At 43.0% G+C, this 18,690-nt stretch overlaps 1 protein-coding gene across 8 annotated transcripts in view; it reads left to right on the top strand.

Annotated features, from left to right (window-relative positions):
• DCUN1D4 (defective in cullin neddylation 1 domain containing 4) overlaps nt 1–18,690 on the top strand; it is an 81,609-nt gene that overhangs the window by 11,853 nt on the left and 51,066 nt on the right. Inside the window, exon 1 of one of the 8 annotated variants that reach the window (XM_086405818.1) lies at nt 9,674–9,717. The exons of the other annotated variants lie outside the window; for them this stretch is intronic. The gene's annotated coding sequence lies outside the window, so the exon portion shown is untranslated. Of the gene's footprint in view, nt 1–9,673; nt 9,718–18,690 lie in introns of those variants that run through there. 8 annotated transcript variants of the gene reach the window in all.

Genomic DNA, 18,690 nt, shown 5'->3' with positions numbered 1-18,690 from the left:
AGGGCCGGACCACAAACCCAGCGTAGCGCCCGCGGGGCGCGACCTCTTCCAGCCTTGCGGAGAGGGCGCTTTAGGGGTTTCCTTTAGGGTCTGGCACCAGTCGCCGGGTGTGAAGGGGAAAGGCGGTCCCGCGGAATTCTGGGACTTGTAGTCCGGACCGCGGTTGGGTTGGGTGCACGTGGGTAACTGTGGAAACGAGTCCCAGAATGCAGCGCGCCCCTCGGAGCCTCCCAGCTCCGCTAACTCGTGCTTTATTCCCCGCGGACCCCAGCGCACTCCAGGGAGGCGTTCATGTTCCCTGGGACCTTCTCCCCGTGTCAGCGGGTGGGCGAGAACCAAGCCAAGCGCAGTCCTTTCACACTTGGGTTCTTTATCACCAAGTTGAATGTTTCCCACTTGCATTTGGTACCCTTACTTGTAGAATAAACGCTTCGTCTTGAACCATTTAGTACATAGGTTGTGGAAAAACATTGAAGATGCGACGCAATTTAAAGCAGCGTTTAGAATAGTGTGTATTTGTGACTTCCTGTGTGTATAAACACCAGGTTAAAAGGTTCCGTCTTAGTTAAATCTAAGAATGCGGTGGAGACACATAAAAATGTTGTGAAGATAGTATAAATTGTGTTTGCAGTTCTTGGGCCGTTTGGATTGCCAAAGAATAAGGGGACTTTTGGGGAAAAGATGGTCTTGAATTTAGTGTGTGTGCATGTACGTGTGCGTGCTTAGTCTCTTCAGTTCTGTCTGACTCATTGGTGATCCTGTAGACTATAATCCGCCAGACTCCTCTGTCCATGGGATTTCCCAGGCAAGAATACTCGAGTGGGTTGCCACTTATACGCCAAAGGATCTTCCTGACCCAGGGATCGAACTCAGGTCTCTTGTGTCTCCTGCAATGGCAGGCGTATTCTTTACCACTGTGCCACCAATTGAGAGCTGGAGGTGGCTTAATGGAATTGCGGTGAAAATGATCTCATTTATTTAAGCCAGTGTGAAAATGTCAGGATGAGCAAAGGGAATATTTGATGTCTACGGTTTTCAAAGAAGCATGGAAAGCAAATGAGACTAGAGGAAGGTAAACTCGGTGGAGAGAACCTTAGGTTTTCATGTGTTTTTCTTTAGTATTAGAAACCATCCTTTCAGCCTGTAGACTGCAGACATCACATCCTTTGCCAGTTCCCTTTACCATTTATATGCAATGACGACTGCAAAACGTGTAATGTGGAGGGCTTTCAGGTTAGCTCAGAAATGACAGAGTTTTTTAATGTGATGTATAAAGTATTATGAAACCATTGGTAGCATGGTCACTAGAAGATTATTGTGATGACCCTGATGATAAAAATTTTACCAAGAAGTCCAAAGATTTGGAAACTATCTAGTATGGTTAAAAATATATTGAACTTGAGTGCTTGACTCAATGAACTCATAAGGTTCATTTCATAATGGCTGAAAAATTGGGCAGTGTGTGATTTTATCAGGAAAAGATTTATATCTGTTTTATATTTTTCTAAGCTTATGGTGACATATCCAGGAACTCCTTTGTGATATGTAAATATTTAACCTGGTTATGTTTTCCTTTTTTTTTTTTTTAATAGTGCATGTGTCGTGAAATTTGCTCTTGTAAAGGGTGAGGTGTATGAGGTTGAAAACCAGAGCTGTAACTGTCTTTAAGGTGGTGTTTTTAAAGAAAATATTAGGCCAGTCATTTTGTTCCCTTTTCTCTTTTTTCAATTTCATCCCGAAGGGCAGGTGCCCTATAGATACACATGACGCTGTCTCTTCCCCAGCACTCAAACCCCAGGTTCCTATACGTTATTATCGTAGCACTTTCTGCTATGGTTTTTAGGTTCCTCTTTGATTTTTGGCCTTTGGGGAGGTTTTATTTTCTTTTGAGCTTAGTTATGCATTTAAACAGATGTTTCTTAAACTTTTCCCAGAACTTTTGCAACTGTTTTAAGCAGATGGTTCCAACTTAAGAATGGTTTGACTTTACAACGGTGTTCAATCAATCTGCATTTGATAAAAACTGTACCTTGAATTTTGGATTTTGATCTTTTCTGAGGTTAGTGATGCATGGTATTATATTCTCCTGACGCTTGAATGGCGACCTCGGCAACTCCCAGTCAGACACGTAATCAGGAGGGTAAACAACCAGTACAGTTACAACCGTTTTGTACCCAGACAGCAATCCTGTTTTTCACTTTCAGTACAGTTTCAGTAAATTACCTGAGGGGACTTCCCTGGCGGTCCAGCAGTTAAAACTCTGCACTCCCAATGCTGAGAGCACTGATCCTATCCCTGGTGGGGGCACTAAGATCGCGCATGCCACATAGCATGGCCAAACAAAAAAAATTACCTGAGATAGTCAATATTTTGTTATAAAATAGGCTTGAAGTGAGATAATTTTGCCCAGCTGTGTGTTAACATAAGAGTTCTGAGCATGTTTAGGATGGGCTAGGCTAAGCTGTTATCTGTAGGTTAGGTTTATTAAATGTATTTTCGACATAGGATATTCTCAGTTAGATAGTGGGTTTACTCAGGGCATAACCCCATCATAAGTAGAGAAAGATCTATAGTGGGAAAATTTTTAGGTTGTTTTACCAGTAACATTGCCAGAAAAGAAAGACCCCCTCATTTTCTCCCTTGGAAGAGAAAATGGTAACCCTCTCCAGTATTCTTGTCAGAAAAATCCCATGGACAGAGGAGCCTGGTGGGCCACAGTCCATGGGGTTGCAAAGAGTAGGACACGACTGAGCTCACATTTCCACTTCTGAGAATTTCTGTACTTTTGTTTTTTCTTCTTCTCTTCTTGCTCCCAAGAAGTACCCCTGTTAACACTTGATCACATTTTTTCAAATGTTATTTAACGTTATATCCATTTCTCTTTAACTGCTCCCAGAAGCTCTTATTTATTGCTTTTTTCCTATCATATGTGTTTGCCTTGCTCTCATCTCAATAGTAATAGTCTTGTGTAGTCAGCAGTGTAAAAAAAATCATAGTTTCAGAAACTGACCTGATAACTTTTGTTGTATGATTTAGGATGCCTCTGGCAAATAAATACTCCATCAAAAGTGGCTTAAGTAATAGAGCTTATTTTTGTTCGGTAGCAAGAAGTTTAGAGATGGATGGTTCTAGGGCTGGTACAGAGTCTCAGTATGTCTTTTAAGAATCTAGGCTCTTTGTATACTTTTTTCCTTTATTTTTAGTATTTTGGTTTATCAGGAGCTGTAGGCTCATTGCCTCATGTTCGCAATGTGGTTGCTGTAGCACCAGACATCATGCCTATGTAAGAATAGGGTGAAAGCAGCTTATTTCCTTATAGTTCCCTCCCTTGCAGAGAGGAATCTTTTCTGGAAGGTCACCTTGGAGACTTTCCCTTTAGTTTCATTGGGTAGAATTGGCGTCATGCCACTACTAGTTGTAAGGGAGGTGGAGAAGGTGAAAGTCTGGCATTTTTAGCTTCTGTTGTGGATTCCGGACTTCCCTAGGGCCGAAGAAGGGTGAGGAGAATGCTATGAGTTGGCAGCCTATAGCCTATAGTTATATCCCTGAATCAGCTACTGTGTTCAACTGTCTTTGATTTGGTCTCAATCATTTTTATCTGTTGATATATTTTCTGCCAAATTCTAAAATAATTAGAGGCAACTTTAAATAAAATTCTGTCAAGAGAAAGAAAATACAGATTTACAAGCTACACATAAATGTTTGCTGTATGTTAGAAATGGGCCATGTATTTTGGCTCTGAGCTTCCTAGTGGCCAAAATAAAGATGAAAACAAGACCAGTTCACTTTTTTCATTTGGTGAATGAAACTGCAGTTCATTTAATAACCCAGGCTGGAAGCTTAGACGTTGCTCATCCTCTCTTTTCTTGGTTGGTAGCAAGTGCAAGCTTGCATCTCTTCCTATGCCTGTACTCTCTGTTCCATACTGATTGCCATCACCCTAGGTCTGAGCCATCCTTTCTTATAATAACTAGCAAGTAATATTTTTGCCAGGCTCAGCCTCCTATTTATCCTCTTCATCATCAGTTGAATATCTTTGTCCTTATGACCCCTCTACCCCAAAACCTCAAAGCTCCCAGTTGCTTACAGATGTCTCAGAAGCTGGGGTTGAACTGGTTCTATATTTTAAGCTCGGTTTCTTTCCCCTGAACCCTTCTCCTCCCTCGGCCCTCAGTGCCGCTTCTCTTAATTGTTCCTTGTTCCCACTCTAGCAGACTCCTTCCCTGCACTGAATCTCCAAGGACTGTTGACTTTTATTCTCAGTTTTCTTATTAACAGTAGCTGTGTGTTTACTTACTTGTCCCTTTTCCAGTTAGACGATAACTCTCTCTTGAGATCTGGAACTCTGCCTTAGTATCCATGCTGTGGTCCAGTGCATTGCATTGCTTAGGACCTCAAATATGTAATGAACTGAACTTAGATGGTCAGCTCTTGAGCAGGTAGTGAATTATCTGAAAGATTTTAATGCTTCCTCCTGCAATTCTGCTTCTGAGATGTCTTTTGTTATCTTTAGGTTTTTCTTCCCGGAATACGAATTTTCACTTATTCATTCTCTGCCCTTTTTTTGGACAGAGTTGTCCTATGCAAACCAATTTAAATAATATGTATTTTTAAATACATGCAGATATCAATTTTGAAGAATGTCTGTGGCATGGAGAGGTTCTCCAGAAGGGAGTAGCGCGCTGGTGATGTGCTAAGGGACAAGAGTGTGCATGTAACAGTACCTGTGTCCACTTCTGACCTGGTGTGTAATAGGCCTCGGTGGGGAAGGCTTGGGCAGGGCTTGGCAGGTCTGATGGTTAAGGGCCTGGAAGTGTCTGTCTCCCTTCCTATTTTGTTTTATGAACAGCGTCTGGTCCTAAGGGTTTTTTTTTTTTTTTTAATGTTAAGAGTACATTAAGCTCACCAAAGTCTTTCTTTATTTAGAAAGTAAATTGTGTTAGTTGGAGGTGAGTTTTCTGAGGCTCTGACATTAATACTGACATCTCTGTTTAGGTGACCAGCTTAAATTACAGTTAGTAGCCTTTCATAGCACATTCTTTTTTTTTAATTCTGAGATTCCGGTTAGCAGAGGTACCTCTCGAGAATTACTCTTTTAAGCAGAACATACATTTAAAGATATTTGTGGCTGGGAATCGGAGAAGGCAATGGCACCCCGCTCCAGTACTTTTGCCTGGAAAATCCATGGACAGAGGAGCCTGGTAGGCTGCAGTCCATGGGGTCGCTAAGAGTCGGGAATGACTGAGTGACTTCACTTTCACTTTTCACTTTCGTGCATTGGAGAAGGAAATGGCAACCCACTCCAGTGTTCTTGCCTGGAGAATCCCAGGGATGGGGAAGCCTGGTGGGCTTCCGTCTATGGGGTCGCACAGAGTTGGACACGACTGAAGCAACTTAGCAGCAGCAGTGGGTGGGAATTCCCTGGTGGTTCAGCGGTTAAAACACCACACTTCTACTGCAGGAAGCACAAGTTTGATCCCTGATTTGGAAACTAAGATCCTGCATGCTGTGCAGCCACAAAAAATAAAAACAAAACAAACAAAAAAAAGTACTAAAAAAATAGTGGTGGCTATCAGTTCAGTTCAATCGCTCATTCGTGTCCAACTCTTTGCAAACCCATGGACTGCAGCACGCCAGGCTTCCCTGTCCATCACCAACTCAAACTCCTGTCCATCAAGTCGGTGATGTCATCCAAACATCTCATCCTCTGTCATCCCTGTCTCCTCCTGCCTTCAATCTTTCCCAGCATCAGGGTCTTTTCCAGTGAGTCAGTTCTTCTCATCAGGTGGGCAAAGTATTGGAGTTTCAGCTTCAGCATCAGTCTTTCCAATGAATATTCAGGACCGATTTCCTTTAGGATGGACTGGTTGGATCTCCTTGTAGTCCAAGGGACCCTCAAGAGTCTTCTGCAACACCGCAGTTCAAAAGCATCATTTCTTCAGCACTCAGCTTTCTTTACAGTCCAACTTTCACGTCCGTACATGACTACTGGGAAAACCATAGCTTTGATGAGATGGACCCTTGGTGGCTATAAGAGAGGCTATTATATTGGTGGCTATAAAAGAGGCTCCAATTTTTGGCTTATGTTTCAAATAGAAAAAAATGCTGAAGTGCATTTTAAATAGAATCATATATTTTAACAACTGTTGTATGACTGTTCAGATCTAAGGGTCTTTTCTCTATCATGTCCGGTATTCTGGTAGACAAAGTATTTGCTGTTTTAGATTTGAATTGTTTTTGTTTTAATCCGAAGATGCTGTTAATGAGTTATTTTCAATCTAGGAAGGTAGGCTTTGTAGTTTTTGAAACTATTAATTAACATACTGGTGCTGGTGGTGGTTTATCCGCTAAGTCATGTCTGACTCTTTGTGACCCCCATGGACTGTAGCCCACCAGGCTCCTCTGTCCATGGGATTTTCCAGGCACGAATACTGGTGTGAGTTGCCATTTCCTTCTCCAGGGTATCTTCCCAACCCAGGGATTGAACTTGTGTCTCCTGCATCACAGGCGAATTCTTTATCACCTGAGCCACCATTAAACGTTAAATAATGCGTTGAAAGACCCCCACCCTCCCCAAATCACAGTACCTCTGAGTATGATTCGTTTTATTTCCATCTTTGAGGATTGTTTTCCTTGTGAATATTTTTTGAAAACCTTTCATTACTTGCTGTCTATGTCAGTAGTATTTGCAAAGATGGTGTGTCATCCCTTTATATCTGTGATGGCCTTTGCCAGTCTCTGGGGCCCTGGTTCTTCCTCTGATTGGGGAATTCTAACTGTCAAAGCAGAGCTGCCCAGACACACCCACAGCAGAGTGTGATTCTGAAACTGAAGGCAGGTCCAGGTTATGTCAGTGGTGCACTCTGCCCTTAGATGTTTTGGTTGTACAGCTGGTATGATTGGGCCTCTGGTTTTCCTGGAGATTGTGGGAACTATCTAATAACCTTAGAAAAGAAAAATTGCTGTTCTGTTTAAGTTAGCTAGTTGGTTTGTGATGCTTGCAACTAAGAATTCTGACAAATTCAACATCCAGACCTATCACTGGTCGATACATGGCAGAGGCCGATGTGGAGAAGAGCAGTGATCTGCCTTTCCACCCTGCCTGGACTCTGTTCAGAGTCCAAGAGCCCTGACTTGAGGTGATCCAAAAGACTGAAGAGGGTACTGAGGCAGTGTTTGTGGTAGGAGCTGCCTTTGTCAGTGGTCATGCAGGACTCTGAGGCATTCAGTCACCCCACTGATCTCACTGTGTAGAGCTCTTTACTGCTATCTTCTCTTAATCACATCTGTGTCCTCTCCCCCACTCCCAAATTGTTGAGAGTATTAGGTATGGAAATAATACTGGTAGAATATTTATTTTGTTTAGCCAAAAATCATATCTAATATGCTTTTTAGTTGACTTTACACTAAAGACTTTACACTTTAGTTACACTGTTGAATGTAATTAATTCTATAAATTGTACTCGTTTGATAAATACGTGTGTGTGTGTAACCACCACAATAATTAAGATATAGAATGTTTTCGTTACCCCTCAAAATACCCTTGTATTCCCTTGCAGTCTGTACTTTCCACAATTTTTGGCTTTTAATATATATCAGCTTAGGCCTCCTCCATGTTATTTGATGATTTGTCATTTTGCTGTTTGTGAGGATATTACAGTGTAAAAAGATATAATAATCTCTTCTTACTGAACTATTAAATCCAAAAGAAAACTAACAGTGCTGCATAAACTATAAATCTGACAATTAATACTTTACACATAGAATTGATTTGAATTAGTTGACTTGTTCCCTTGACAGATTTTTTTGGTGGATGGCTTTTCTGTGGACCAAAGGCATATAGTTCTAGGATTAGTTCCTTGGATGAGATGATTTGTTTTCTGCATCAGGTTGGGAGGCAGGGAAGCATAGTAGTTAAGTGTGGGCCCTAGAGTCAGAATATCTGGGTTCTGTCCGTGTTAGCTGTGTGAATGTGGATAAATTACTCAGCTACTCTGTGTAAGCTTCAGGTTCCTCATGCATAAAGCCACCTACCGTGGGGTTTGGAATTGTTCAGTCAGTGGTGTTTATTGAACACCTGCTGTGTACTAGGCCCCATTCTTCATCTGGCATGAAGTTTTCATTCCAGCATGGGAAAGTGTGTTCCATGGTGAGCAGTTCATTAGAGAAGAACCAGGCAGGAAAGGGGAGCACACCCGTGCCCCATGTGTGCAGGGGAGGGGAACGAGAGCAGAGGATGTTGTAGTTTACATGGCTTGGGCAGGGAAGGCCTGAAGGAGGTGAAGGGGACATTCTAGGGAGAGGGAATGCAAATTCAGAGACTCCCAGGAGGGGAGCAGACCTGTGTTTGAGGAATGGCAAACAGGCAGTGTGCTTGGAGTGGAGCTGGGGGTTGGGCAGAGAGGAAGAGTAGGAGGCAAGATCAGGAGTGATCCTGAGAATTAAATTAGATAGAACACAAAATGTTTAGAGAAATGCTTGGCACTTTTCTGTTTTTGTTGCTAATGATTACTGTGTAATGACAGTTTTCTTATTAGGCTTTAAAAAGAGGCCCTTGAGGGACTTCCCTAGTGGTCCAGTGGCTAAGACTCTGCTCTTCCAGTGCAGGGGGCCCAGGTTCTATCCCTGGTCAGGGAACAAGAGCTGACATGCCACAATTTAAGATCCCGTGTGACTCAGCTAAGACCCAAAGCAGCCAAATAAATAAATGAAAGGAGACCGTGTTGAGGAAAAGAGGTCATAAGAAACAAAACAGGCAAATGAGGCATTGCCTCACTTGGTCACTCACCAAACCTTTGAGGTTTTTCCTGTAGCCAGGTGCTACTGCGACAAAGACAGCTGAGCCTGGCCCTTGTGTTTAAGGAGCTTCCTTCCAGTGCTTAGTGGTCGAGGCAGAGAAGTCCTGGACAGTTGAAATATGGGACAGGGAAGGTTAGATGGATGCCCAGCATGCTTGGAAACAAATAGGTAGTCATTCAAATTAGACTTCAGGGAAGTGAAGTGACGTGTTAGTCGATCAGTCGTGTCCGAATCTTTGTGACCCTGTGGACTGTGTAGCCTGCCAGGGTCCTGTGTCCATAGAGTTCTCCAGGCAAGATTATTGGAGTGGGTTGCCATTCCCTTCTCCAGGGGATCTTCCAGACCCAGGAACTGAACCCTGATCACTTGGATTGAAGGCAGATTCCTTTACCATCTGAGTCACCAGGGAAGTCCTTCAGGGAAGGGTTACCTATTATTGTGTAAGCTTAGCTTTTGAAGTTCTATTATGTGAAGGAAAAGATGGGTGTGTGCCTCCAGGGGTGAGGTGGAAGGGTGCTTTCCAAGTAGAGGGAGCAGCCTGGCAGTAGCAAAGAGTTGGGTAAGCCAGAGCTAAGGGGAATCAGGTGGAGGGGTGGGCAGGAGCCACATGGAGAGGGCTAGAAAGAGGCTCCAGGGAGTGGAAAGGAGGTGAGTGGTAAGAGAGAAATCAGAAGATGTAGGATGCAGGGAGAAAGGAGGAAGAAAGCGGGGGGGGGGGTGCAGGGGAGGAGAGGGACTGACAACATGTTTATACACAGTGATTAATCATAGGCTGTTTCAGTTGCCTTGCCTGCATTCATTCATTTAATCCTCACTCCGGCCCTTGAAAGTAGGAATATGAATGTACTATTATCATCCCCATTTTACAGATGAGGAAGCTGAGGTACAGAATGTGACCTTCTGAAGGTCACACAGCTGGTAAGTGGTGAGTTGAGATGCTAACTCAGGCATTCTGACACTGGTGTTGAGGTGCCTGCGACTGCCTATGAAATAATGTGTGTGCTTAGTTGCGTCCGACTTTTTGGGACCCAATGGACTGTAGCCCGCCATGCTCCTCTGTCTATGGGATTTTCCAGGCAAGAATACTCTGAAATACTATTATTTTATTTGTGCATTTCATTTAATCCTTTGGTAACCTGGCAGGTATACTGGAATTCTGTGTTTTGTCATTGGCTTATGAATGCTGATGGCAGAGCCTGTTATGATTATCTTTGTTTTGCATTTGGTTCTTTTCCTCTTGGAATGGATCCCAACGGGGTCTGGGATGAATTCCTTCTTTCCCACTCCTCCTCTTTCATTATTGCCATTTCACAATGAAACTAGTCATTTATTTAAAAATGCATTCTAGCTGGGCAACTGATTATGGCAAAGAAGAGTATTTCCATACTTTTTCTTGTCACTAATGAAATAGTCATTTTTAGTCTTAAAGGTTTTATTTTAAACAGACATTTGTATTAAGTACCTTTTAAGCATATACTTTTTGAATATAGGAGATACCTAACATCATTGCCGAAAAGCCAGAAAACTTATAGAGCTACTAATGTTGTTTTTGTGTAACATCTTTGAACTGATTTCTTATCTTTTTCTGTAGTTGAGGAGTTTAAGTCTTTTTCCCCTTTAAGATCTCTTTCTACAGATTCCATTCCCAAAATTAGACCACAGATTATTTGTTCTTAATTAAACAGGAAGCTTGAGGAGGAGTATTGAACATTCAAGTCCAGACAGCTGGCTATTGACGTGAGAGTGTTAAAGACCTGTCCCCTTGTCATTCTTCTGCCCTGTCTTTTTGATCTTCTGGGTTCTGTCTGCCTTAATCTTTTCCATGTTGAATAATAATAATAGGGATTAAAATAATGAACCTTTGTTGGTTCACAGTATGGGCCAGTGCTGTGCTGAGTGCTTGGCACACACCCTAAGAGCCTGGTGAGGAGGGGCCTGGTGATTGATTTAGTGAGGCTGGGTAACAGGAACGTCCTTCAGCTAGGACACTGCAGAGCAGGGACTCTAACCCGGGGCTTTCCAAGGCCAGAGCTGTACTCTTTACCCCAAATCGGGCCTCTTCTAACATCAGTGAGATGAAATGGATCTGTGTTCTTCAGTGGGTAGGGTGGGGTGAAGCCAGTGAGTCTAGGGCCCTTTGTATCTTGTCAAGGTGGGAGAGCAGCCAGTCTGGCTAGCTCCTTTAAGATGGTGGCACCAGCAGGCACAGGCTGTGCGGTTGGTGACAGGTGCTGGGTGGCACGCCACCTGTCCTGGATCGGGGCTTCACCTCCCAGCCACTTTTTTTGGGTCCTGTGAGAGTTAGGAGGAAAAAGCCAGAAGCGGTGGTGTGCTTGGATGGCCTTAGCTTCGGATCTTGTGTTCAGTGAAAGGTCCGAGTCACCCACGATGACCTGGTCCCACCTCGTCAGTTTCCTCCTTTCCACGCTCACGTTCCTGACTTTGTGTCTTGTAAATAACAAGTATTTATTGATGAGGAGAGTGATGTTCATGCCTTCCTCCTCACTGCCCCTTGGTTCCTTTCAGTTTGCACCTAGATTTTTGACCTTGAACAGCTTGGATCTTGATCTTGTCTTCATGCTGCGGGGGTTGCCGTGAATGGGTTGGACTCCCCTCTGGCCTGGCTGAGATTGTGAACTGGATGTGGATTGGGGATTGAAGAGAGGGTGGGGATGTACGCTCCTCTCTGGTTGCGTGTAGAGTCGCCTGGGCTGCTTGAGAAGCTCTGACAAGTCCACTCCTATTTTTGTTTGGCCTGGATGGGGCCCCAGCAGTGGCAGTTGTTCAGACTCCCCAGGTGATTCTGATGCGCAGCCTCTGGATCAGTGTTCAGCGGCTCAGTGTGTACACGGGGTTTGGTTTGGGCTATGGCAGGGAGGGTGTCAAGGCTGCGGCCAGCCCTCCCCCATACAGGCCACCCTGCTCAGCATGCAAGTGATACTGAGTGACACAGAGCCCCATTCAGGTGGCGGCCGCTCTGTGCCGCGCACTGTGCTGGGCACACTGCAGCAGGGGCTCGTTTGATCCTCACAGTGTTCTCATGAGGCAGGTGCTGTTAGACCAAGAGATTCCTGTTTCTAACGAGTTAGACAAGTGTGTGGTATGAAGCTGACCCACAAACCTGGCTTTTGGTTTTTCCTAGTTTTGCGGTGTGGAAAACTCATTTCAGATCTGTGTGTTTTAATAATTTGGCCTCAAATGTGAAAATAGGTTTTACAGGTGAGACACGTACTTGTGCTGTCTCACATAGCTCAATGACTTATCAGTTGGTGTGCAGAAGCGTAAGTTGGTTCTAGAATACCAGTTGAAAACACTACTGTTTATAGGGTCAAAAGTAGACTTTATTTTATGGTAGACTTTGTATTTTAAGTCATTTTGAAGTAAAACTGGTTTTTAATGAATTTTTAAACTTAAAGTGCATTTTGTAATTTTTTAAAATCACATATGCTACGTATATTTGTGCTCATATTATAGATCCACCCTGACTTGTAATCTGACCCACTCTATGCGCTCTGGCTTCTGTGACCTTCTAGGGTATGAAGCAAGTTGAATCTCAGCATTTTAAATGTCTCCAGTCTCCTCATTGTTAAGCCCAAACTCAATACCCACTCTGTCCTTTGTGCGTTTCTCCTTTCTCTTCATGGCCCAACTTCTGCAACAAGTTGTTTATGCCTGATGATAGACTGATCCCTCACTTCTTGCTCCAACCATGCCTCATTTCATTCTTCACCACAGTTATAGAGTAACTTGCACATTGCTCAATCCAGTGGCTACTTTTTTTTTTTTTTTAAAGTTTATTTATTTATTTGGCTGCACTGGGTCTTAGTTGCAGCTTTCAGGATTTAGTTCCCTGCCCTGGGATCCAATCCAGGTCCTCTGCATTGGAAGCTCAGAGTCTTGACCACCAGGGAAGTCCCCAGTGGGTACTTTAAAAACATTTTCCCCCCTTTTATTGGTCATGTGCTGCTGCTGCTGCTAAGTCGCTTCAGTCGTGTCTGACTCTGTGCAACCCCATAGACAGCTTGTACTTTTCTAGGTATTGGGATAAAGTGGTGAACAAAGCTAAAGAAAATGCCTGTCATCATGGAGCTTGGGCTTCAGGGAGTGTGACAAAGGATAAAGATGTAAATATATATAAAATATAATGTCTGGGTCACAAAGGACCTCATATCTTATGATTCTATTGATAGAAAATGTATAAAGGCAAACTGTAGGGTTAGTGGTTGCCTGATGATGTAGCGGTGAGGGGAAAAATGAGGAGTGATTGCTGATGGGGTGATAAAAATTGTTAAATAACATTGTGATGGTTGTGCAGCTGTGTATACACTAAAAAGCATTGACTTGTGTACTTTAGATGGATCAATTGTATGGTGTATGATTTCTATTTCAATAAAGATTTTTTAAAAAGGTCAAAAAATAAAGGTTTAAACCCTAACCTGGTAGCTCAGCTGGTAACTCTGGTGGGGATGGAGGTGCTGGTTTGGATAGGGAAGTCAGGGGAGGGAGGCCTCTGGATGAGGTGACGTCTGAACAGATATTTCAGTGATGTCAATGTCAGGCCAGTGATAACAGAGGTGGGAAAGAGGAGGAGGGTATATTAAATAAAATAGACCCTGAGCTAGGAGTTCACTTGAGTAGTCAAGAAGAGTGTGGCTGGAATGGAATGAGCAGGATAATGAAATGGGATGACTTAGGTCAGATCGTGTAGGGCCTTGTTGGAGTTTTTCCTTTTGTGCGGCAGTCACAAATCCAAAATCTTGTGATTACAACCTTACATTATTACTTGTCCTTTGCAGGTTGGCAGGGGTCTCTTTTCCCCTCAGTGACATTCATATCCTCAGTGTACCCGAAACCTGTAGGAAAATGGGCTCCTGTTTCTAGAAGGAAAGAGAAAGAAAGTGAAAGTCACTCAGTCATGTCCGACACTTTGTGACCCCATGGACTGTAGCCGGCCAGGCTCCTCTGTCTGTGGAATTCTCCAGGCCAGAATACTAGAGTGGGTAGCCATTCCCTTCTCCAGGGGATCTTCCCGACTTAGGGATTGAACCCAGGTCTTCCACATTGCTGGTGGATTCTTTACCAGCTGAGCTACCAGGGAAGCTCTCTAGAAGAAAGGGCAGACCTAAACAGTGAATCTTAGTTACATACACTATTATATACTTTTTCCACATCACTGAGTAAAACTAAGGTTTCAGGAGGGTGGGCCATGTAACCAGTGGCGTGGAGCACCCCTCAGCCTTCCCTGTGGAATCACCTTTAGCTCTCTAAAGCGGTGCAGCCCAGCCCTGCACCGCTGCATCTTGCTCTTGTTCTGTTCCAGAAACATGTAGATGAATGCTGATTTTGATAACCTTTAATTTTGTTTCACTTTTTTGGCAATGACATGGTAACGACCCCATGTTCTGTTCTCCACCTCCACCTCCAAAGCCATTACTGGTTTAGTTCGTCATTTTCATTGTCCTCAGAACGCATTAACCCACTCCAGTGTTCTTGCCTGGAGAATCCCAGGGACGGTGGAGCCTGGTGGGCTGCCGTCTATGGGGTCACACAGAGTCGGACACGACTGAAGTGACTTGCAGCAGCAGCAGCAGAATGCATTTATCAGTACATATATGTGCATAGTGCTATATTAAAAACTTTGTACCTGAGAGCATTGCTTACTGATTGACCAGCTGGAGTTTAGCTAATAATAAAATACTTTTATTTTAATTCTTAGTGACAAGAAGAAAGAGGTGTATCTGAAATAGAAATAACATGGATGTTATGTCTTTTCTGCACCATCTTTTGTGGTTTTTTTTTAAGTTGGTAGATTGCTTTTGATTTCACCAGTTTTATTATCTTTTTATTTAATAATAAGGTTCTTTAACTTTGTGTGTTTACTAATTGACAACTTTGGTGGAACGTGCTGCCGCTTTTTCCTCCCTGATGCTCTCATCAGAAATGAGTTAGAACAGAAGAAGGGGCTTTGGAATGTGAATTCTCCCCAGCTTGGCCACAACTAGTTACCTGACTCTGCCTGTGCTAGTTTTCATAGCTCAAAGGACAAAAGGACGTGAGCTTCCCTCACAGCTCCTGAAAGCAGTCTTGTTGGTTTTCCTCCTAGTGTAATCACATTTTATATAGAGGTGAGTTCTAAAGTCCATATCTAAGGTGAAATCACCAGTATTAAAAATATCACTGGAGGGATTTCCCTGGTGGTCCAGCAGCTGGGACTTAACACTGCCAATACAGGAGGCCCGGGTTCAATCCCTGGTCAGGAAGCTAGATCCCGCATGCTACAACTAAGACCTTGAGCAGTCAAATAAATAAATAAAATATACTTAAAAAAAAAAAATCGCTGGAAATACTTTCAGAAGGTGCCCCATCCTTGCAGATTGTCTCTAGCACAGCGGTTTTTTCCTCCAGCATTAGGACAGGTTACCAACTCTTCTTCAGCTGAGCACCAGTTGAAGCAGCTGGCTTATGTTTAGGGACTGTGTTTTATGAAAAATACATCTCCTAAATCCTTGGCTCATACAGTGTTGTTAGGTGCATGTGGAGACTGAGCGGACCCAGCGACTGTCAGAGTCCTGTCGCCCGTGTCCCTGTCATTAAGTAGAGGCCTCAGGGCAGTTACTAGGACGATTGACTTCTCTTCTCTCTCCCTCTTCTTTTTGCCAAGCTGTTGCCCTGAATTGGTGTGAGTTAAATGTGGATGTCCTGCGGTCCCATTGTACTCTCCACTTTTGCTGCCACAGACCACCTGAAAGCCCTAATCATTTCCCACCTTGCTCACTACCAGTAGCCTTCATGAAACACCACTCTGAATCCAGGCCACATTTGCCGTTGGGCAATCTTTCTAAAAAAGGCTGATTTAAACACTGCTGTGGCACCCAGGCTCATAGCAGTGCTTCCAGCATTCTGCTGTGCAGAATTAAGTACTCTCTGGATTCTGGTAGCGTAACTTGGCCTGGTGAAATTTCGTTCAGATCTCGTGCCATAGTCGTTTCGCCATTTTCATGTGAAACAGCTGTACATGAGTTACCTTTGAGTAGGAGTGCTGGAGAGCGCCACGTTTATCTTATATTTGCATACCCTCCAATGGCCCAGTGGAAATACTCGTCCTTAGATTAACCTCTTAAACAGGGTTCAGAGCCACACTTTTTCTGCCCTGCCCTGCCTTTGAGTCTTCTGTTACCATGCTGCTTCTCACATGTGAAGATCTAGTGATGTGAATGCCCTGAAATACCAAAGCATACTGAATTTAAGTCTTGATGCCCTTGTCCCTACATTCATTTATTCCTTGAGTATTTATTGAGCACCTGATGTGTGCCAGGTATTGCTTTTGGTACTAGGGATATAGCAGTGGACAAGAGCAGGTTCTGGCCTTCGTGAAGCTTATATTCTAATGCTAGAGGAAGATGGCACCCAAATATGACATGAAGTCTGGTGGTACTAATGCCATAAAGAGAACTAAAGCCTGGTAATGGGATAGTGAAGAACGGGTCCGGTTTGTTGGGTCTGGCAAGGTTCTGTAAGATGGTGATGTTTCAGTGGCAACCTGATAAAGTGTGAGAGCAAGCCATGTTATTATTGGAGGAAAGAGGGCTCAGTGCAGAGAGAACAGTGTGTTCAAAGGCCCTGAGTTAAGAGCTTGGTTGGAGTATTCACAGGATAGCAGGAAGCTCTCTGTGACCGAGAAGAGTGAGTGAGGGGAAGATAGGTAAGAGATGAGATTGGGTAGAAGAGGCAGAGAACGTGCGGGGCCCTGAGGCCATAACTTCTCTTTAGCCTTGAGTGCCTTTCCCTTCTATCTGTAACTTCTGAGGTTGGAATTAATTTTAATTTGTTCCACATTGTAGCTAGTTGCCTTCTGCTTGCGGAATAATGATCTCTTCCCTATTGATTTGAAATACCATTTAATCGTATTAATTCTGTGTACTTACACATACACGCAACCATACAGACGTGCGTAGACATGTTTATTAGCTCTCTTTCAATGATTTGTCTTACTGCTCATGTACCATATATTATAGCACTGTACCTCTACACCAGGCCTTGGCAAACTACAGCTCATGGTCCAAATCAGGCCCACTACCTAGTGTCTAGAAATAAAGTTTTATTGGAGCACAGCCACACTCATTTGCTTGTGTATTGTTTATGGCTGCTTTTGAGCTCCAGTGGCAAAGTAGCTGCAGCAGAGATCGGATGGTCCACAAAGCCTAAAATATTTAAGATCTGGCACTCGTGCAGAGAGTTTACCAACCTCTGCTTTATATTATGTATGGTCTGATAGGGCCTGTTCTTCATTCTTCATTTTCAACAATTTCTTGGCAAGTCAAGTGTGTTTGTTCTTTTCAGGTGAACTTTAGAATCAATCTGCTAAGCTTGCCTGACTCCCTTCCCTTTCCCTCACCTCTTTTTGGGATGGGGAGGTGGGAAGCAGGGAGAATAGGAATTTGATTGCATTTAATTTTGTAGTTCAGTACAGGGTGAAGTGATCGTCTTATGATACTGGGTCTTTCCATTCCAGGAATATATCTCTGCATCTGTAAACTTTTATTGTTTCTTCACTTGAATGTTGCACATTTAAGTTTATTCCTACGTGTACTATTGCTTTTCGTTGCTATTATAATTGAGATCACCTCCCAGGTATATTTAACAAGTGATTATTTATGGCATAAAAGAAGGGTTTGAATTTTTATGTATTTCAATTGTTTCTGACCCTTTATGGAAGTAAACTCCTATTAGGACTGTTAATTCTTGAAGTTGATTCTTTTGGTTGATGATGGTCATTGTCTGAACTTACCAGTTTTTGTTGTATTACTTATGTCTCTCTATATTGTGGGATTGTGTATACAAAGGGTAGTTTGGAGGAAGTGAATTTTGACCCTCTCAGTGGCATTCACTTTTTTCTGTTATATAGGTCACAACAAGTGATAATTATTTAAAAAACCCAAAACAAACCCCCAGAACTCCCGGAAAACTTTATGCCACATCAGGATTTGTTGATCATTTTAAAGAATACTCAGAAGATAATTTAGGCAAGCCGTTTGTCAAGCATGCTGTGTCTTTCTGTGGAGCCATTTGTCACTTTTAATACAGAATGTTAGGTTTGCACGTCACACATGAGAGTCTAACCAGTGATGGTGGAGAGCCTTTTGATCATGGACTAAAGTTGACTTAACTGAGCATTTAGCCTTTAGAATTGAAATAGGAGCCAGAGGAGATTTTATGAGTCAGTTAGTGCTTTCCCAAATGCGCTTCTGTAAAGCATGCGATCTTCACCCTTAACATCTATTCCTTAAGGATGTGAAATCTATTTTAGATTTCAAGGTCTATTACTTGCCCTGAGCAGTGAACAGATGAACCATGAATTCAATACGTGTTAACCTTTGTGGATTTATCTTTTAATGCCATTTTGGTCTTTTTTTTTCCCCCCCCGAATTTGTGTCTGCTCCTTAGCTTTTTACCTTGATGAAACTAAAGAAAAACTGTTCTGTTCATGCTGCTGGTTCCTTTTCTTTTTCCTTTTTTTTGATGAGGTGATGATGAGGTGGTTATGATAGTAGACACTGGGTATGGAAATAGAGACTTGGCTGACATATATTATGTGACTTGTGAAATGAACCTTGTTACTTTCATCATCTGTAAAGTGAAACTTCATGTATAGAACTTTAATGCTCTTGTATATTTTTTTCCACTGCTGAGATATTCTTCCACCATCATTATGAAATCAGTTGGTGGTATATGAATGTAGACATACCATCATAGGCTGTAGAGATGTATCAAGCCGTATGCCTCTGTTACAGAGGCAGCTGCAGCTTTGAGATCTTTGATGTGGGGCTTGACTTGGATCTACAGAAGTAGAAACCATTGTAGGTGGTTGGTGTGGAAAATGGTATAATCTAA

Source organism: Bos grunniens, chromosome 6 (genome assembly GCF_055505025.1).
Source record: "Bos grunniens cultivar Pamir isolate PY7600 chromosome 6, Bosgru_T2T1.0, whole genome shotgun sequence".
NCBI lineage: Eukaryota > Metazoa > Chordata > Mammalia > Artiodactyla > Bovidae > Bos > Bos grunniens.
This window is presented reverse-complemented; position numbering and strand designations above follow the sequence as displayed.